Source organism: Neodiprion lecontei, chromosome 2, assembly GCF_021901455.1.
Source record: "Neodiprion lecontei isolate iyNeoLeco1 chromosome 2, iyNeoLeco1.1, whole genome shotgun sequence".
NCBI classification, from domain to species: Eukaryota; Metazoa; Arthropoda; class Insecta; order Hymenoptera; family Diprionidae; genus Neodiprion; species Neodiprion lecontei.
The window spans coordinates 29,880,776-29,902,754 of NC_060261.1; the positions used below are offsets into that span (position 1 = coordinate 29,880,776).

General features: G+C 40.2%; 1 protein-coding gene and 1 long non-coding RNA gene across 4 annotated transcripts in view; one reads left to right on the forward strand and one right to left on the reverse strand.

Annotated features, from left to right (window-relative positions):
• The window catches only part of LOC107217733, a 183,510-nt gene that overhangs the window by 37,800 nt on the left and 123,731 nt on the right, over positions 1-21,979 (forward strand). For both annotated transcript variants that reach the window (XM_046730851.1, XM_015655392.2), the window contains one exon: positions 7,948-8,034. The gene's annotated coding sequence lies outside the window, so the exon portion shown is untranslated. The remainder of the gene's footprint in view (positions 1-7,947; positions 8,035-21,979) is intronic.
• LOC124292813 lies at positions 3,714-12,170 on the reverse strand. Of its 2 annotated transcripts, XR_006902743.1 has the most exons (3): positions 11,874-12,170; positions 4,455-4,647; positions 3,714-4,349 (listed from the first exon to the last, which is right to left on the reverse strand). It is a non-coding gene; the product is annotated as an uncharacterized LOC124292813 (long non-coding RNA). The 2 variants fall into 2 exon arrangements; XR_006902742.1 differs by having other exon boundaries at positions 3,714-4,647.

Consider the following 21,979-nt stretch of genomic DNA (forward strand, 5'->3'; position numbering starts at 1 on the left):
GAAATTTTGAAGAATGTTTGACGAGTGTCATTCATCTGCGATATGTATCATGTACAATATATCCATTGCATATTGTCCTACCACCGTCATGGGCGAGACGATTATACACGAGATTCTTGTGAGTTTGGAATCATTTCTTAACCTTCGCTAGAAGTTTTTCATGGTTCGGGTAGCGAGATCCAGATTTGAACGAAAGCTCCGCAGGCTCACTCCGATTATTGACTTCCGCATTGTGTCCGGGGATATCGTATAGCAGGAGTGAAAGACCTTCTCACAATAAATCTTCAACTTTTTCCCTTGCAGAGAGATTGCGAAGGCCGCATTTCACGAACTGCTGCCATTTTCAGTTACCTCCCCTTATACCACTCCGGACTGTACTAAAAACCATCAGATGCTCTTCAGATCTCCCCAGGTACAAGCACCAAATCGATCAGTTTTAGTCGTGTCGAACGTTCGCTGCTAGGAAGACGTTCTGGATACAAAACGTTTCGTGCTCATATGATCTCTAGATTATACTTACGATTTTTAGCCGTGAGTCTGATTGGGAACGAACGGATCTATCGCGACTCAGAGTTCTTCGAAGAACAAACGTAACGAAACAAGGATGTGCCGTCTTTACTGGTAACGACGATGAAAAAACATTCGTGCCAATGATGACTTTAATGTCCAAATTAAACAAAACAGTAGAATTGTCTAAGAACTTTGATTTTCGCGGAACTTTTCTGAGTTTGGACTAAATCACTACGAGTAAAGTGTCATGAAAAATCTCATCGCTGTAACGACGTCACGGTTAAGGATATTCTGTTTAACAATATACTTCAAGAATGACTTTGAGCCATCTTTCTTTCGAAACTCCCGATCCGTCGATATTTCTCGTTTCCTAATGGTGACCCACAAACAACAACTATTTCACTCGCCCTTGTATATATCCGCAGGGCCGCTGCAGGAACTTCAACGTCAATGGGGTAATAAGGGGGACATATTAGTACACAAGATTCCATTATTCCTCGACTTCTTTTCTCCCTATTGTGGTCATCGTCATCGTTATCATTCTTATTATTATTTTTATTATTATCCGGATATGATTGTTGGTCAAACTGCAGGATAACTCTGAGTTTGCTTATTGTTACACCCTCGTACCTTCCGAGTGAAATGTCTGCCGGTCTGTATGGAGGAAAATGAGAAGGAGGAGGAAGAGGAGGAGGAAGAGGAGGTACTGTAACGTCTCACTTCATGTGATAAATAAAAGTAAGGGATCACACCGTTGCTATAACAATTTCAGGAGGGTTAAGGGACTCCCGTGGTAGCAGGTCTTCCGGTGTTGTTGCCGCAGACATTTTCGTAATAACAGCAAATCATAAATTGCGGCTTCTGGCCTGCTCTTTTCCTACTCCTCGCTTTTTCCCCCTGAACCCGTCGACCATGGACCATGAACCGTGCCGAGGGCAACCGCAACTAACTCTAGTCGTAACGTTGGGTATACCAATTCACACACATACGTACCATACACGGCACGCATGTCCGAAGTACATCTCTTTCCAAGACGGGCGAAGAGAAGAAAATAACCACCTCTTCGAAGGTCCGCAGGTGGGTGACAAGAATTTTTTACTCTCGCGGGAGCGATTTTTATTTTCGCGCGTTTCTGCACAAGTTTTTTTTCTTTTTACCGTCAGTTCCTCGTTCGATACATGTGATTCATTTTTTTGCCACCAGAGGAAAAAATGTACAAGTACATATACAGGGTACATGTTACATGGGAAGTAAAATGTTTGTAGCGATTCACATTCGAGATTTTTCGCAATATTACTTGTATTATTGATTCTAGAACAAAAAGAAAAATTTCTCTAATTTTGTTGGCTGAGGAGTGAAAATGATTGGGGATTCCATATACCTTGATATCTTTATGCTAAATCTTTGATTTTTATTCAACCAAATGAACTTGCCAATAATTTGTACAAAATTTGAAGAGTCTTCATACGGACAACGTTTGAAATATCGTAAGTAACCAAGGGTTAAACGTGGTGAAAAATTTGCACTTTTAGGGGGGGGGCGAAATTCCATAAAAAAATGTAATAATAATATTGAAGTTTTTACAGATCTGATTAAAAAATAATATATTTCTTTGATAACGTTGATTATTCACTTCGCAACGTTCTTCGATCTCGAATTTCTCAACTAATTTTTAAAGACTCGGTGTGGTTAATTCGGAAATTGTGTAGCTCGTTCCTAATTCCTTAGCGACTAATTGTAAGAATTTTCCAGGAAGAAATTGCAAACACTTAGCCTCGACTCCTCGAGACACGGCGTAGAGCCAAGGCACAAACGAGTCCGTAGTAGGTGGTCGGAAAGTCTCACAATTAGATGTCATTCACGGAGTTCTTGGATCTCGAGCTTTTTATGTTCGGCAGTGGAAGTGTTCCGCGGTGCATGCTCGTTTAATTGGCTAGACAAAGCGGCTACTCGGAAGCGAGAAAAAGTTAGTCGGCGAGAGAAATGTATCGGCAAAGGTGAACAACTCCTGCAATCTCTCTGCGTCGATTCAAATTTCGATCACTGCCTTTCCAATCAACCGCAGACGGACTCTTTTTACCGCACAATATTTTCCAACGTATCTACTCGAATTCACCCGCGTTATCGATCAGATTTTTCCGCCCGATTTCCATCCGACCTGATAATCCCGCGGCCTCGGAATACCTGCGTCTATATTTTTTAATCCTCCCTCGTCGGATAGGATATCCCGCGACGCGGACAGGATTGATTTCCAGGATTCATGCACCGCCCGTTCTAAGCGCGTTTCACGCTAGTTTATCACGGATCGCTCGATAACTCCAGATCTGTATATCCGATAATAGTTCCCCCTCATCCACCGTATGCGGGACTGAAAAATCAAACGTGATCGAAACTTTTCACGTTACTTTCCCGGACGTTTTATTAGTTTGATCCAATTTCCACGCTAATAACTCAACTTTAAAACATCTCGATGCGATGTTTCCAATTTTTTTTTTCCACCCACAGTTGCCATAGTTCGATTTCGACTTTTTAGTATCGGCTAAATATACCACAGCGTTGGTAGTCAAACTCGATAATTAAACTCTTTAGTTGGTGGAACAAATACTCCTGCGAAAATTTTTTATTCAGTTTGCAATTAGATGTAGGTATGTGATTCATTTAGAACTCAATTTTCCCTTGGTCATACGCTTATACAAATATTCGCAACACGCATGAAAAGCGTCAAGTTTGCAGAGTATGACCCTTTTCCTATAAACAATTAACCCTTACCTGCTACACTGGGGTCCAAAGGAACCCAGGCCAATTTTTTCATTAAGTCTTAAACAAATATCCTTCAAATAATTAATGAGAAAAAAACATTTTGACATAAACACATGGTACATTTTTTCCCAAAATTTCCTTCTTTATTTCTCAAGACAAATAGCTTTTTTTAAAGAGCCACTTAACTACTGTGTTCTTACTTGTAGCGATACGTCGGTAGAAGACTCAGCTCAAATTTTAGCCCTTGACATTAAAAAAATAAAAACATTATGAATTTCTCTCTAAAAATGGTCTCATTTTTTCTTTTTTTTTTATTTTTGTATTTATACAGTAAACTTGAATTTAATTTTGACTATATAACCTACACGATCCTTCAAAGTAAGCTTTTAATAAATTCTGCAAAAAATTTTCAATTAAAAACGATCGATAGGTTTTTTTTTTTGCAACGATATTTGTCACTGGCGTTCAAACGGACCCAGTGGACCCCAGTGTGGCAAGCAAGGGTCCACATTGTTTTTCGCATTGCAGCTCCGCCGTGATTTCGCAGACGTTGATCGCCCCGCGTATAGCAAGGACGTAACAACCTTAAGCACATTTCTACCGAGTAGGTACGTTACGCGGAACGACCCAGGATTTGCGTTTTTGACATATTTCACTTAAAACTAACTTCGGAGTTGCGAGAGGGGCTTGGCTGGCTGGCTGGCTGGCTGGCTGACTGGATGGCTGTTAACAGTATACGACAAAGGATTGCAAAGCAGAAAGCAGCGTTCCCTTATAGCGCCGCGTGTGCCAGCCGGGGCTGAAGGAAAGGATCGGAGAATAGTTTGGGCAATGGGGATTGCGAGGAGGGCGAACACAGAGGGGAGAACTCGGGGTGGCAGACAGTCTGCCGCGTTATACGTTGCTATTTATTCCACGCGTCTGTATCGCTACCCCATCCTACACGTAGGTATGTATTGAAATTCGCACAGGGTCTTCCTTCGTTTGTGTTTCGTGCCTTCGTCGGCGTAGAAGGGCGTCCGTGGCCACGCTGCAGCTACGCCTGATAAACTTGCCGGATGGAGATATCGCCCGAGTTTCTAATATAGGCAGAGTATAGGTTAGGGTGGATCTTGGAAATGTTATTTTTCAATTTCGAATTTCTCACCCCCCGAATCGGCTTCAAATAATTCTAAAATAAATACCACATTTTTTCAGATTTTTATCTCGACTCATAACTCGTGCCGTCGAAGAGTTGATTTTTCAATTCCATTCTTGGGTCGCTGATTACGAATCTGGACTCGAAATTTTTTCATTTAAAATAACGGGCCCAGTGTGGCGATATCAAGTGAGGAAATCCACCCTGTTGTCGGCACAGGTTAAAGTTGAGATAAGAATCTGAAAAATTAAACAGTCATTTTTGAATTATTCGGGGTCGATTTGGGGGGTGAAATTGACAAATCACCTTCTTAATAACCACCCCAGCATACGTCTACGTACAATGCAAAATGAAAGGAGGAAAATTGCAATTTCACGAAAGAAAAACGTGGGAATTGCAACGCGTCTTTTAACCACTTTACGGAAGGTCTTCCACCGTCTTTGAGAAAAGAAAGAGAAAAAAAATAAAATAATGAAATTTGCCAAAATCTCAGATCACTTTCAATTTTCAACTCTGACACTTCAAGGCTACTTATTGTTAAAGGGATTATACCCGGTGATTCGATCGAAACGATTTCAATTGTGGAATTGACGGTCCGTATCTTCTTCCGTACCCTCGCGTCAGTGTCTGTAGGCACAATGCTTTTTCGGTACGCTTCTGCGGATAAAGGCGCGTGGGTGTAAGGTATATGCATAATACGGAGAGCACGTTGAACGCAGCAAAGGCAATGGAATATCGATATCCCTGCAGGTCCTGTACGCATCTTTAAGGCGATTCACCGTCCGTCGAGTGTCGTGCAGCCTTGGCACCAACTTTTCCCATCTACTTTTCTCCTTCCTTCTTCACCCTCTTCGTCTTCACTCTCGCCCCCTCGCCGCTACTTCGCCTCTCTTTTTCTTCGTAGCTTTTTTTTTTCCTCCTACCACCCCGCCGCCCCTTTTTTTCCCTCCTTTTTTTGACCAGGGTGGGATTCTTTTCTTCTTCTTCTTCTTCTTCTTCTTCTTTTTTTTTTCCTCTTTTTTTTGCATCTTTTCGTACCTCACGAAACCCTCCCGAGTCCTGAACCCACGAGAATCCCCTTGAGATTTTCTCAGTAAGCAGTCTTGTCCTTCTCTCAAGCATCTTCGGCTTTAGAATCATCGATATACGGTATACACGTATAACTTATAATATTCAAAACTCGTTGCAGCCATTTTTACCTGCCTTGAGGTTTATACATCAATTTTTCGTACGATCAAGTGTTAAAAAAAAAAAAAAAACAGTTGTACACGTTTCATATCTCATCACATCATTTGATAATTCTCGCTCTTAAAATCTATAACGAAGCAATTTTATCAAAATCTTTCGTTACTTTTCAAGATCCACGCGTATAATTGCAAAGCTGGGACCTTGCATGTTGAAAGCGGAAAAACGGTTATGAAAATATTAAAGTTTCTGATTTCGATCGCAGATCGGTGACTAGTGAAACGGTTGGATTGACACAGCTCCGAAATAATGATTAGAGAGCTTATTTATCACGTTCATATTTTTGTCACCGAAGGAGCTCGCGGAGCTCAATGAAGGAGGGAAGTTCCGGTGTATCTGCGTAACGATTTCCGGAAATTCACACGTGAATCTCACGGACCAATAACGCGGCACGAACTTGATAAGTTTCGGCGGGAATGTGGGTCGTCGTCATGGTAACTACAGAATCGCTTTCGTTAGATCTTCCAGCCTCAAGTGTTTCTTTCATCCTCCCTCGGCTCCCACTCTTCCCCCCCTACACGTATTCGCCCTGTTTCGCCTTGCTCTAACCCCTTCGACGGACTGATCCGGTATAACTTTATTAATTATCCTCAGCAAACTCACGAGCAACCATTCCGGAATACCAATCCAGTCTATCGTATGATTCTTACATCTTTTCGAGCCTCCGCTCTCACTCCAGATATCCTGTGTTTTTATTTTTTTTTATTTTTTTTTTTATTTCTTCAATTTCGCAACGTCACGCGCCGTTTGTTACCTACAAAAGCGAACGAGAAACATCGCGGTTAGATTCGCAAAAATTTCAACCCTCGATTCCACTTCGCTCTCATTCCGCAAATTCTTCTCGAAGCGTATTACACGGGCTGAGGAAAACGTATGAAAAACCCCTAAGAATCTCGCGGAGTTCGGTGAAAAAAAAAAAAAAATGAAAAAAATCATCAAGGTATTAAAAAATCTTGGGTAATTTTTAACAAGGTATTCCAACAGTGACCTTTCATTTCATCTTGAACCTCATATTCAAGGACATTTTTACATGAATTTTGATTGTTCCAGTAGGGTACCCCCATTTTTGGTACCAGAATCCGAAAGAACGGGAAATTTTCGGAAGACGTGTAAAAAAGTATGAACCTTGATCACAGATACTCTTAACGCCGAGCGATCCCTCCTTTTGCTCTATAAATTATCGACTTTCTCAAAACAGAATTTCACCGCAGAATTCTGTCGAGTCGTGCTTTTTCTTTTTTTTTTTTTTTTTTTTTTCTTTATCTTACTTATAATTTTTTTCACCCTGTATCGTATTTGCCGCACACAAACGAGGAGACATTTTCCTATCCGGAAATAAAAATTCCGCGTTGTCTTCTTTACTCCCCCGCGCGACGAATTGTTTCGCCGACTTTTGCGACGCCCTAACTGTAACCCAGTATTCCATTTTCACTGCGAGTCGGTGATAAAATCCTTGTCGAATCGGCCGGTCGAGCTCCGCGTCTTCCGCAACCCGCGATGTAGGAACGCGGACTCTGCGACAAGCAGGGGTTGGATCGAGACAATGGGCTCTTTTGTTTCCCGCTAAATGCGTGTAGGCTTGGAAAATTACTCTAGAGGTACGCTGCACTGCGTCGGGTTTATTGCAAATATTTCCGAGACCTTTTCGAGTCTAGACTAAAGTACGGCGCGTTAGTCGGACCGTAAATGTGAACGATTCTCGTTCTAATTGCCAGCTGTTACCGCAGGCTGTGCTTGCAGGACTCGAGATTGCCGGGGTATTAATCCTTATAGGGATTATTTTTGGGGGTGGGGTCGCTTTCAAATCGTCAACGATTCCTCTGTAACGTTTATTGCACGCCTCTGGTGATGTTTCGAAATTTCAACGACGAGTTGACGTAGGACTTAAAGTTCTAAAAATGAACGGATCAACGAATCTGAAATTTTTGGAAATATCTTATTCAAAGTTAAAACTTCACGAAGTGTATCTGAGCTAGCTTATCATCGAATGAATTTTTATTTATGTTTTTTTCACTATTTCAAACCTACGAACCGAAAACCCCGAGGCTTAGAATGTCGGGAGTGGAAAATCTTACAAGCCTAAGAACATTCTGAAATTCTCTCATAATTTTTTATACCTACGATTCTAAATTTGATTCAAATTCTTTCACTCGTTATACGGTGTTTTCGGATTTTCGAGTTAAAAATAAATGAATACCTATCAAAGTGTGGCAATGTTAATGTCGGTTTTGTTCCATGCTTAATGAGGATTTTTATCTTTGTATTAAATTTTTCCTAATCATTTTAAATTTCAGACCGACAACCCCTGAAGCTGATACGAAATTATGGCATCTTGACGACACGACGTCACCTTCTTCCGGCGGATATTGAAACCTCGCTAGGTTCGTCTTGACCAAATTTTAATATAACAGTAATTTCCAAGGGAATATTGACCGAGATTATTAACCACTTGTATTACTTTTCGCTAATGTGATTCAAGCTTATTTATACAATCGTTTTGTTTGTTGATTAATTCGTCGAGTTCGTTCTTTCCGTCATTTCTTATTCAACGCTTCTCCGTTTCAATTTTCAACGCAATTATCATTACCCTGCCACAGATGAATCGTTAATTCGGTCAGTAAACGAACAGCTTTGAGGTTTATCGCTGTATCTCGAGATATCCGCTCTTTGTTTGTCCGGAATACGCAGGCTGCAGGAAAGGGAGGGAACGAGACACTTTGATTTCAATTACGATTTCAAACGCTGCTGATGAAATACTCCACCTATCCGGGAGTTGCGAATTGTTTCGATTTAATCGCGCTCTGTACCGGCGGCACCCTCCCAACCATCCGACTGAAGAAACTGGAAATACATGACGCGGATAGACTGTAGGAACAAAAGGCACAGGCATGCCTTATTTAAATGCTAATCTACCGTCTCCATCGAAAGCGAAAGGTTTCAACAATCATTTCCCCAACTTCAAACTTACGTGGTTAATCGATCTTTATGTAGGTTTAACAAATATTATTTTGAAAAGTAAAATCTGTCGGATGGATTGTGCTTATTCGTCGAACGTTGTTGTTTCGGCGCGAGTAATTTAGCGATGAAAATCGAGGTCGTACAAATAGAGCCAAAAATTGCGCTATAGCGTCGGCGAGGTATAAAATTCGCGTTCGCATTAAATCCCACAATTCGCAGCATTGGATTTGATACGTAAACATCGGCTTGCTTGCTGCGCGTATTATATCCGGGTCATCATTCGCGGCATGCCGGTGTTAATTCGAGTAGGTGTATCGATAATGAGGCGGTCGCAGCGCCGGTTCGAGTGGCGCGGAAATATTTTGCACGCATACATTTTCGCCTAATTGATGTTTGCGCTGACTGAAGGGAGTTGGCCGGATTAATAATTATCTACTAATTACGACAACAAGGGTAGAACGAATCCATTCGCTTCGATGATAACTCTCCGTTCTATCACGCCCTCAACCTACAAACGGGGATAAAATGACGCGTACCCGCACTTACGTGTAACACTGGCGCTGCAACATTCAACACGTCTGTAACATTCACCAACGATACGCCGTTAAATATGATTGTCAATTTACTACATATTTACTGTAAAAAAGAGTTGTCAATTTACGAATTCAGGCTACAAATTAAAAAATTCGGTGCAGCGTGGTAAGTTACAATATATTTGTCGTAATAGTGAAATGAGATTTTTGATTTTTCTAAAATTTATGGCAAACACAGAAAGAAGTGATTTGTAAATAGAATGAACGGTAAATGTACGGTGGATTCGCTGTTCCGCATCCTGGTAAAACTTCCAATACAGTGTAGGAAGTTCCGTACAAAAATTTTTAACAGTGTGTTATAAACTCCGAGCCGCCGCCGTCGCCTATAACGCGGAATAACTTCTTTACCGAGCGAACAACAATGTCAGCGGACTGCCGTATCACATGCAGATGACTCGGCCTATTGTTTACACGTTCAAGTCTATGATTTTCTCTCGGCATTCTCGCGTGCCCTGAAAGCTGAAGTGTGCCGAAGCAGTCACGGGGCACGAACTGACAATGAAAAGACGATTATCCATTCCCATTCCGCGCTTGAATAAAACGCGTAAGGCGGACCGGAAGAGTCCGAATGAATACTGCGAGGCTCTGGTCACGATTGCAATAACATCGCGTTACGTTTTTAACTTGCGGAACGAGTCCGAGGATTTCGTTTCCTCGTCCAGCTTTCGTCGTAGCGCGACGCTAATGGCCACGGTGTGATAAAAGGTACGTCGTGCAGGTTACGATTAGTCAAGAGTTCATCCTCGCGCTTAAACTGCCCACCCACGACGATTTCACACTCGATTATGGCAGTTCCGGTATACGGAGCAGCCCGGGTCTCGTGGCTTAATCCACGTATCCAACATCACGCGTTGGAACGAATGAAGCCGATTACGACGGCGGTGAATGAGAACCGAGAAACGTGCTTAGCTGGTGGATGTTTGAAAATCGTTAAGTGAAATCGATGAAAAGATGGAACCGGCGCCTCGCGGGTTTCGAATGTCGCCAAAATATCGCACAAAGATCAATCCACCCGTAGAAGAAAAAGACGCTATTCTCAATCTCCTACGCCTGCAGCTGTATGAGGATATTGCTTTTCTCATTCCACTACTGCTTCTTTATATCCGTTCTGCAATCAGTTACGACGATCGGTCTTGGATCGTTGCACGCGCGGGTACATCTGCACCTGGATGAATATGAACAACGTTGGAAACGTACGTTCCAGGTACGTGTATACTCGTATACGTGATTCGAGTAATGGCCCAAGGTGAGCTCGTGCCAATTTTAAGAGGTGCGTCGAATACGCTCCTCTACTAGGCGTGACGCGGTTGGTATTACACACGTGGAGTACTTATAACTGCGTCACACTTGAGTGTTGGTGAATCATCGATCTGGCACGAGAAGTATACCTCGTATACTCGGTGACACGTAGAAGCTTGTCCAACACACGGGTCTGCTCTTAGATCAGTGAACAACTTCCTCTTCCCTTTTAGCACCTGCACAATATGTAATACTTGAACACATACGTATTAACACTTGGTCATTTGAATCTCCGCAGCACGCGTTTCAGTCTTCGTTAGTCACGCGGTAGAAAATATTAGCAGAGGTTGGCTTGATGTATCAATGATCCGGGAAATGGAAGGTAATTTTTCACTGGATTTCGATGCTTCGAGGCCTATGTACGGAATCGTCTCCGACCATTTTTATGTACCTCACCGATTTTTCGTCGTAAGACGATATCTCGAGGACGAATTAACTGATTTCGATGATCGTGGTCTCAATTGATCCGGTTATTCCTGACTAGTAACCGCTTCCGAGTTGTTTGCGGAACTGAAATTGTTTTTTACCCAATATTATTATTTAAATAACTGGGATTTCTAGGAGTGTTTCCGTCAGATTGCAGTCAGTCGATCTTTTCTTGTACTTGTTCGAGTACTTGTCGACGTCATCGGACGACAAGTTGTGTACTGAAACCGCTACATCTTGGGCTAATCGCAAAAATTACATTCGAACGAGACTGTGAAGAAACGTCTTTCCTTAATTCGGTGCCGACTTAAAACTGCACTCGCAACAGACGTGAACGTTTTAACCCTTTGAGTCAAAAATTATTGTGCTGAGTCGATTTTTATTACAAGATAGTACTCTACGGTTTTTGGGCTAGCTGATTACGAATCTGAAATCAGATTTCAAAAGTTCAATACGGTGGTTCCAGAATAGCGGACGAAAATTTCAAATTTAATGGAATCCGGTCACAAAACTCTACGCAAGGGTTTTCGAGGCCGCTAATGTAATTCGCCATACTGAATTTTCATAATCTGATGTCAGATTCGTAATCGTCGAACCCAAAAACCCCTGTACAGATTTTTTTTTCTCAGGATTCGATCAAATTTCAAATTTTCTTGAATTTTCGAAATCCAATTTCAGATTCACGATCAGCGACCCTAAAACCTTATGATTTGTGCAAAACATGTATACGTGTAGAGGTGAACTATTCCTTCAATTGTCACGATTTTTGTCAATCAATTTGTTTCTAACAATAATAATTCACGTTATATCGCAACAATTACACTCGCGTATTGAAAACCTCTAAGCATGCCATCAGAAATAGTAAAAAACCGCAAAGAAGTATGTTTTCAAAGTTCTCTAAGCATACAAAAAATGGATTTAAAATAGTTGTTGAGAAAACGTACCGTCGTGACTCAAAGGGTCAACCATGCATTGTCCACAGTGAACGCGTGAGCAATTCCTACGCACTAATCACAGGATCCCGATGATCATTGACTCGGCCTCTTCCTCTTCGTCCGCTTCGTCCGCTTCGTCGGCGTGTCATGGTAGCAATCTCTCTCGACTGTCGCAAAACGATGATTAGAGCCGGGGCATCGAACGTGGCCTTATACGCGAGTCACACATGCAATATGCATATGTACCCGTGGTGCCTCCAGGCCCACACGATTATGGGGATACAAGCACAAGGGGCTCTGGTTATATCTCGGTCCGTTCCTCCAAGCATCCTGTGCAGGCTGCCGCCTACGCTACGAGGCGTCGTCACGGTGCTGGTGCGGAGAGACGCTGACGTCCGTGCGATGTCTTCTCCTGGGATGACTTTCACCGCTTGGCTGCAGCCGCGCCGCAGCTCCCAGCTTTTGCAGCCCAGGTAGTCTGGGTACCTGCGTCTATTTCCACGTCGCTTTTATTTTTCACCTTGGTCTACGTGCAGACGCTGTTAAACAGACCTTCGCCTCCGCTTTGCGAAGGTGTCTTCACCGAGAATCACTCTGCTTTTTTTCTTCTTACACTTCGTAATGACTGAATAATTTTACACGAAAATCATTTTCACAACAGAGATAGAAGAACCTTCTTCCATTGAGGTATTCGTCACGATTATAATCAAGCATCAGTCGAGGAAAAGAATCGTAACGAATGTCGTTTATACATTGGCTTCAATTTTTCATTCAATGTATGTTAGAACGGATTTTTTTCGAAAACTTAGTTTTTAGCCTCAAACAAAGTCTCGTGAAATCGGAACTCGGTAGTGAAATTTTATAAGGTACCTCAGCCGATTTGGATTTTTCCAACACTCTAATCGAAATATTTCGAAAACTATACAAATTGGGAAGCTGTACATGGTCTCATTTTGTCGACAGTCAAATTTTATTTAATGAAGGTCGTCATTGCCACGTTATATTATTTGTATCAGCCTAGAACACGGGTGAGTTAAAAATTGACAAGGTAACGAGCGTCTTCATTCATTTATTCAATGCATTCAAGTCTAAACGTTTGTATCGAATACAAAATGAATATTTAGGTCTATAGTAGTCTCGACCTTTTTTTTATAAAAAATTTGATTATCTACAAAATTGAATCAAAAACAGCTTCCCGACTTGTACAGTTTTCGAGGTATTTCGGTTAGAGTCTTTGAAAAATTCAAAGCAGCTGAGTCACCTTTTAGAACTTTACTACCGAGTTCCGGTTTCACGAGACTTCGTTTGAAACTAAAAACTAAGTTACGTAGGAAGACAAGAAAGTTTTAAAAAAACTAGCCTAATGTATATCCATCCGAATGGCTTCAGACGTCCAATTATATATTTTTACAAATATAATACAGAGAATTTTGGCAATTTCACACATAAAATTAGTGCAAAAAACAATGTGAGTTAAAAACTGTTTGCAAAAACTTGCAACTTAGTGTTTTATTATAATGCCTGTATCCACACAACGAAAGTTTCCCGTCCAATCGTTTGGCTTAAATTACGCAGCTGGGTGTAATAATAAAGTCTAAGCAGAACGAAGACGTGTCACCTAAATCCAAGCGAGCGCAGAAGATTGCGGTCTCTATCGAAGGGACGGTAAAACAAAAGTAGTAAAATATTTTCATGATCTTTGCATAAGTAATCAGGTACAAGGTCGTATACACACGATACGCGTGTCACGGGTGATGAATAATAAATTAACCAATCTCTCAACAAGTACTCCAGTTTACTTGCTGGAAATAACCTGCTGCAATTTTACCTCCGCAGAACCGTAACGAACGGACGATTGTACTCCGTGTGAAATAAAAGGTACAAAAAGAAGGAAAAAGAAAATAAAAATCGCACGCGCAGCGATTAATTTTCTTTCTTCGACAAAATTTTATCCATAATTATATCCGTAACAATTTCTTCGGTATAAACAGAAGGTGTCATGTCGCGAACGAAACGAGTGCACGCGGTTAAACTAGCGGCGAAATTATTCTCCGGATTCTTGATTGTTCCACGTGTCGCTAATTGCCTGGCGAGACAATTAGCCTGAGGTGGAGGAATGACTCGAACCGGTCGAATTTCGTGCCAGTTAACGCTGTTGATTCCACTCTTATCACATACTCGTGTTACGATAAAACAGAGCGAAACTAATGCTTCTGCGATGTGTTCCACGTACGCATATCCGCTACGCTAGCGATAAAAATCTCTTTGCTGTCGGTCGCTCGGTAAATAAATTGGCAAAGCGTGGCACTGACGCTACATTTTCAACTACAGACGACGTGGTGTCGTCCGCCGAATCGAATTTGAACCGAATATAGAGTTAATAAGCTCAAAGATTTACATAGGATTTTAGTAAATTAATAGAACTGGGAAAATGTCAGGAGAAACTAGGTTTTTGATCCTGGAAAAGTCATGGATTTTTTTCTCTCCCACAAATTCGTGGCCACGCTGTTAAGCCTGGTATAAATACGATCACATGCCTGGTTTCTGGGACAATTGATCTCTGCGCTTCTGAATCCACACGGTCTTTCTGCAAGTGCAAGCATCCATGTCTGCTCCGCAGTCTTGCGATTCTCTCGACGTTTGTTTGATCACTCCCTGTTGACGTAAGTACGTCCCTCTTCTCGAAAAGAGGAAAAGGTCTTCCGATAACCTTTAGAGACGCTGTCTTGTATTCTGTAAGTTACTCTCGGCTCGACGACCATGAGTTAATTACTTAAAACTACCAGTATACTAGGGATATTAGGCTGGACCTTGTCAGTTTTCAACAGCATCAAGATGCTTGCAAACGTTTCTCCTCTTCGTGTGATATTTAAAAAAAATTTTAACCAATAGTCGATAGTTGTCATTCATTTTGTTACGAGATAATCGCACGTTTGTTACTTATGAAATTATCATGTTTGTGAACTGTAAAGATCTGTTTATATACAGGAAAATAGGAAATAACGGAATTGTGTAAAGAGAAACTCAGACATATCGACGATTCGTTTTAAATTCCCATAAAATAGCTGAGAACCTTGCATATATTCGTTAGATTCCATTCCGCGATCGATACGTTTTATTCAGATGACTATTGTCAACAAATTCACCGATACACTTTGTTTTTATGACCATTAGTAAATATTTATAATAAACGCGTTAGATGTTTAATCGTACAACGTTGTCTCGATATTAATGTCGGTCACTTCCACTTCTTTTTATATAATTCCAGAAGCTGAATTTCGCTTCGAAAAAAATCGAAAGACTTTTTACATTATTTCACTTATTCTCCATGTACTATACTTACAACCATATTGAATTCGTCAGTTACAACGACTCGGTATCGTGTCCTGTAGCTAAATAATCAGCGACATCAAACCCAGTGAGAAAAGTTGTTTCTTGATAAAAAAAAAAAAAGACTCAGCTGATTTCCAAGTTACGAAGATACATGCGCAAGCCATCGCCGTCTTATCAAGATTGTATTCACTTCAAAGCGATAGAAGAATAATTTGATAAATATGATATAAATCGTACTTTTTCAATTCCCTGTCACGTTTTCTTATAAAAAAATTTTCGCCTCTCGTATTCCTTCGCAAGTCTGCGATATCTCCTTTCCTTCGCATACCTATATACACTTGTCTAGACAGCCTAGATTCCGTCTGTTTACTTGTTCGTTGTATTCGTTTTATCCCACACAGAATAACTACATATTTTTTATTTTTTTTTTTACATTTTTAATTACGATACTCACCCACGGCACTGCGTATCCCATTAAAACAGGTTCGTTTCGCTTGTTATTAGTATTATAAGCACCTAAATAGAAAGTTTGTGCGAGTGGTGCACCATTAGCGGGGACAAACCATATACGGATCCGTATAATCGTTATACACGAAGCTTCGTCTCGCGGTAGGTACATAAATGACAGTTCTGTTAATAATATACCGTATTATGTACACTGTGAACGGCACGGGGTTTGCGGACTAGGCGCTAAGTTCAATTTGTATTAATTAAACCAACAAGTAGTTGTCGGGTCGGGGTGGATTAGATCAGGCCTAGCTGATTGCAGACCGTTGTTGTGCACCGGCATTAAACATCCAGCTTCCGGGCAACGGCTGCAGCGTGATTAAAAGCTATGGTGGTTGAAAAATTTCAGTCACTTTTATTTCTCCTTTCTTCGTGGTCTGTGCATTACGGAATTGAAATTTCGCGATATGCACTTCTCAAATTTTTTCAAACATTTCATCCAGCTTCGCAAAATGAACGATGTGAAAAATCGTTGCATAATTTATTGTACCTACAGGCCGTTTTTCCCCGGTGTCTGCGCATGAAATTCATTCCTGGTATAAATACACCTACTTCATGCGAGTAAACGAAGACTGAATCGTATCATACGTGATAATGGAGCTAGCTGAGGCATAGATGGAGGTAAAAAATTGCGCTCTAAATGTCAACGTACGACCGACTTGTGGGACAGCAACAAACCCGATGTGTTTACTTTCACTAAATGTATTTATCGAGGTAAATAGAATTGTGTTATGGTGTATAAATGTGGCCAGTTCTCCCACGCTGGTTTAAATTTCACGCACGAGCATTCCTCCTATGCCGAAATAGCGTTAATTGCCGTGTCTGTTTGTTAATTCAGAATGCAGCTCGAAGTTTTGGAAAAAAAAAAAGGATGATGCTTAAAAAATTTTTATTCTATAATCGTACCTGCACTCGTCTGAGGGAGTGAAAAATTATTAAACAACACGGATTGTTGATTTGAATCCTTGTTAATACAATTTATGTACACGACGACCCACGCCTGATAAAAACGTCATAATTAATAGATTCATAATGTTCCTAATTAATGAAGCTCCGCGATGAGTTCGGCGATTAAAATCCATAACCCCAGACATAAATTTTAAAACGAATATAGCTGCGGGCTCGTAAAAAAAAGTTTATGGGATAATTATTATTCCAAATATTATTACACGCGAATACAGCCATGAAGTATATCTTATATTTTTCCAAATGTCAACGCGACATTTTGTGCCGCGGTTCGGTCAGTATTTCAACAAAAAATTCAATCTGCGTACGGTATGGTATATATAATATATATATATATCGAAGGTGACAAAATACTGTGCGATAATTAACATACAATTCTGACCCGGAGTGCATTTTTCAAAAATAACGCGAAACGTAACTAGGGAGAGGAAAAAGAGAAAGTTGCGATCTAGATAAAGGTATACCTACATTATTATTATTAGTATTTTCTTTTTTTTACGTTTTCATAAAACCATGCCGAGCGACGTAAAAATTACTTACCTTTTTATAATAAAATATATTTGTACAGCCCTATAAATTGTCCGTTCATTTATTTGCCATTTTCGTACTTTCCAGTTTCAGTATTGTTACCACTCGGCGCAACAATCGCGGTTTCCATTATCTGCAAACCAAGTCAGAGCATATTTTTGTTACGACGCACTTCCGCCTGCATTCTTGAATATTTTTTCCTCTTCCTTCCCTGAAAACGCTTTTACACGTGCCGTACTAGCATATCTTTTCTACATTCATAGGATTTTCCATTTCGAATTTTCATTTACTTTTTTCTGCAGGTATTTTACCCTTAGCTTTTATACCTGGGCGATGGGAATTTTTGTAATTACACATTATGCATAACTTTCTTTTACTTTTATTCAAATGTATTTATTTCACGGGCTTGTAACGTGTAACGCTATACGTATACACACCTCTCGCCTTACCTACTCACTTTACGAACTTCTTGTACATATTTTTCTTGTTTTTTTTTTTTTTTCTTCAATGTACGCAATTTTCTTCTTTTCGGCAAGAATTTCCCTCGAAAGTAGCAAAGACGGAGAATAAGAATAAGACGAAGAAAAAAAAGATGAGGGCAAAGAAGAGAAAGAAAAACAACATAGAATAAAATATGTAGGAATTTTCTACCAAGCATGGATGTATGCAGGAGTAATTCTTGTTACGACTATAACGTGTGCGGACATCTCAGGAATGCGTGATAAATGCTGCTGTTGCTTCTTGGCAATAACGCTGACGTATTAAATCCCGAAATACCTGTCTGTAATTTGCCATTATTTAAACAATTTGAATAAGAACAGCGCACAGAGCCTGCGGCTAGTCTCATTTTCCGTGATTCCAAATTTTCTTCCAATTACATTGGTCAATAAAAATTCACTTTTCGTATACAATGTGAAAAACTTTTAACTGATTATGTTAGGAACAAGGTTCAGTATAATCGAATTAATATTGGAATATTTTAGATACGAATAGCTTTGTTGTACTACGATTTTTTTAGTTTTGCCAAAAATATAGTTTTTATGAACAAAAATGAGGTTATATTCAATGTTACGGTACACTGATCAACAAAGTTTTGCAGCAACGAAGGTGCTTACTAATTTTCAAATACCCGTCTACCGTTATCATAAATCGAAATTTATTTCCATTCGATCAGGTCTAGATTTTGCGTTACAACCGCTGCGAGTAAAATTAAATGTTTGTCGTTTTGACTTACCTTTTTTGGTTCGGAGCGTTTTGTTATTTATTGTAATCAACTAACTGGTATTAATTGTAAATAAGAAAACACCCTGAATCAAAAAAGACAAGTCTAAAACGATAAACATTAAATTTTACTTATAGTAGTTGTAACAAAAAAACTAGACACGATCGAATCAAAATAAATAAAGTCTTTTAACGAGCGTAAATTATAGGTATTTAAAAATTAGTAAGCATCTTCCTTGTTACAAAATTTTGCTGACCAATGTTATTCATCACTATTTATACCGAACTTGAGAGATTCGTGGCGGAAATATTTATAACCGAAAATCTTTCAACTGTGGTATATACATGTAAAAACGTATGCTGCAGCCTGCATTCGCTGCAACGATACATACCGATGTATACATATTTCATGGGCACACTATATGCATGTTCGTATCTATCAACCTTGCCAAAAACCACTCCTGCAACGAATCGCTTCGATATAAACTTTCAACAGTTCTCACATATCTTTATTCCGCATCTGTGTGTTCATGCAGATAGCTACATGCGTTGCGATACATTGGGAAGAATGAAAATCTCGCGGTATCTTTACCACATACCCATCCAACTGCAAAGTTTCAAATTTTTTTCACCGCCAATGCGTAGCGTTTTGGAATTTTCCCAAGAAGTGAATTTTCCGAGCCACCCTGAACGACAACATTTTACACATTCTCAGAGACGTCTCAAGACGTTCGTGTTTTATTAAATCTCGATGATTGTCAAGTGTTTTATGTTTTATGTTATAGGTATAACCTGTATAATTATAAGTATACACGCGCCGATTGTTTGATTTTTTAAACTTATTTCGTGGCGCTTTGAAAAGTTCTCGCGACAGTAAATACAGTCTCCTTTTCCTTTGATATTTCACTATTCGCTGCAAGTATTTGCGATTCGTGTGAAGTTTATTTGATTAAAGCGAATTCATTAAAAACTTACCTGTATACATTTCTAATGGAATTGGATCGATCAAATATTACTTTCGATCAACCGACAGACCGACATGAATAACTAGTTAAATAATTCGAATAATTAATTCGATCTGTGAACTCCCAATGCAGTTTCAATACTTATGAAACGTTTCTTTCGCAACGAATCGAGTGAAAATTCTTTTTTGATTCGAGAACTTGAATTAGGTATGTATAACAGATGGTTGTTCATGAGAAATTCGATATTTGATTTATTAAAATTAAGTTCTACGATTAAATCACCGGTGATTCCATCAACTTTAAACAAAACAAGGTAGAGCTCTGATGGATCGAGTAAATGGAATGACTTGTTACCTTCTCGTCACTTTTCTGCAACATTATTTCAAGCTCTCTAATATACCGATAAATATAAGTAGGTAAATCTAAAGGGGAATCAAGGAGAGTTATCGAGAGTAATTGAACGTCGACTACCTACGACGATGCATACGTATATCATGTACGCGGATTGCCAGGGGGTGCTTAAGAACGCGAAAGCTCGTAGCGTGTAATCGCGATTGTAATGAAAATTGCAACAAAAATTTAAAAAAAAAAAATAAAAAAAAAAAAAAGACAACAACAACAACAACGACGACAAACGAACGAACGAAAGGAGAAAATAAAACAGAGATGCGGCAAACTGGAAGAAAAGAGTGGAGCGGATGAAAAAATGATCGTGCAAACGGAGAGTTTACGTATTTGTAACGACGATACAGCGGTGAGAGGGGAGAAGAGAGAGCAGAGGAGAGGAGAGGAAAATACATGACTGCGCTAAGGTGGCTGAACGCAGGAATAGAGTAGAGAACGTTATACCGGAGGTGGAGCCTGACTGCGTCGAGTCGTTGGGTCGATATCACTGTTTCTGCGAACTTGGTTGCCGTAGGTATAAAAACCCTGGGTGAACACACAGAGAAGCGTGGAGGAGGCGGCGGCTCGTTTTCTGCAGGAGTAAAAGTACGAGAAGAGCGGGCGTAACAACGAAATCTGAGGGCGAAGGGGTGGGGGGGGGGGGGGGGGGAGAAGAACACGCGCGAGATTTCAGATGAATTTAATCCACCCCACCTTTTTACGCCGCGATTAACGCCCCCCCCCCCCCCCTCCTTCCCCTCCGCCATCCCTCCATCCCAGAAGTTGCAGTAAAAACAAAACGTTTGTTGAATAAAAGCCGCCCATGTGGCGATTCTCTTTACGACGATGTTTCATTTCGAACGATATTGTGTACGAATAGGTACGGGATGCATGAATGTGTGTTAAAAATTATAAAATGTTCAGGTATACTGGTGACTTAAAAATTTAAAATATGGAATATAGGAATTGTATTTCCTGGCTTCAAACATTGTACTTCACGTTGGAAACCAAATAAGGAATGAAAATGATTTGAATAAAAAATATGTGTCTGCATGTTGATACGGGAGCTGGTGATGATTATTGGATATTTTCTGTAATCGTACGCGATGATTGAACGTCTTTTTTCTTTGCATACAGATGAGGAAAAAACTATCCGTTTTGGCCCTCGTTCTTTGATTGCACATCTACTCGAGTGTTTAGTCTTGTTTGACGTGAAAAGTACTTCACATCACTCTTATATGTATGTATAATTTATATACGTAGATATATTGATTTTATAAAATTGTGTCACGCGTTTAAAATGATATCTGTATTATACAGTAACGCAATTACTTCGGCACCGTTAAACGCGAAATAATTTGATCGAATTCTCCATTTAATTTCATAAGATTATCCACCGCGCATACTTTCTGCATCGAAGAAACAAACGATTTGCTTGATTTTAATAAAGGTATTTCTGTCCGTAATCCGATTGCATTGTTTCGTGTAATCACGAGGATCGACGTTCACAGTGAAATATTCAACTCGGTGCATTAATCGGATTTCTAGATTAATATTTTGTATAAATATGAAATGAAAATATCGAAGAATTTGCAAAACGCGTCGCATGACACGCAACTGCCGGTTGTGACGAACGTGAAATATCGAGTCTCTGCCGACCTGATAACACGATTTTCCTCCTCAATGCTCAATAAGTCACGAGCCGTGCTGAATCGACGTAAATTTCTGATCGGGCCTTTTTCAAACGTGTTTTTTATCGTATCTCCTTACTTTTTTTTGTCGTTTAAATTTTTTTCGTCGTAACTGCAAAGCGACCGGGCGTGAAAAAAGTAACCCGTCGGGCGCGATGAAAATTCATTGTATTTCCTCATCGGATCCGACGGGATTCTAGAAGCGTTAATTGATCGTAAGTGCTTTTACTGAGGTTGTAATTGAAAGAGCGTCAAGCCGAATTTTCATTCGAGGAGGAGTTTCGAGTTTGCCTCTAATCTTATTGTTAAAGACGGAGAGTATGCCGTCCTTTGTTTCCCCTTTGACCTCCCTCGTCATTTTAAATACCCCGCCTCACCTGCCACTCCGCATTTTGCCAGGCCTCATTACTCTCGTTATACGCTCCTTCCCTCGCCTCCTTCCTATTTCTCGCCTCGTACCTCTTCTATACCCGCCTGTCGCAATATCTGACAGCGTCTAGCTCGAGAGCCGCCAGTTATT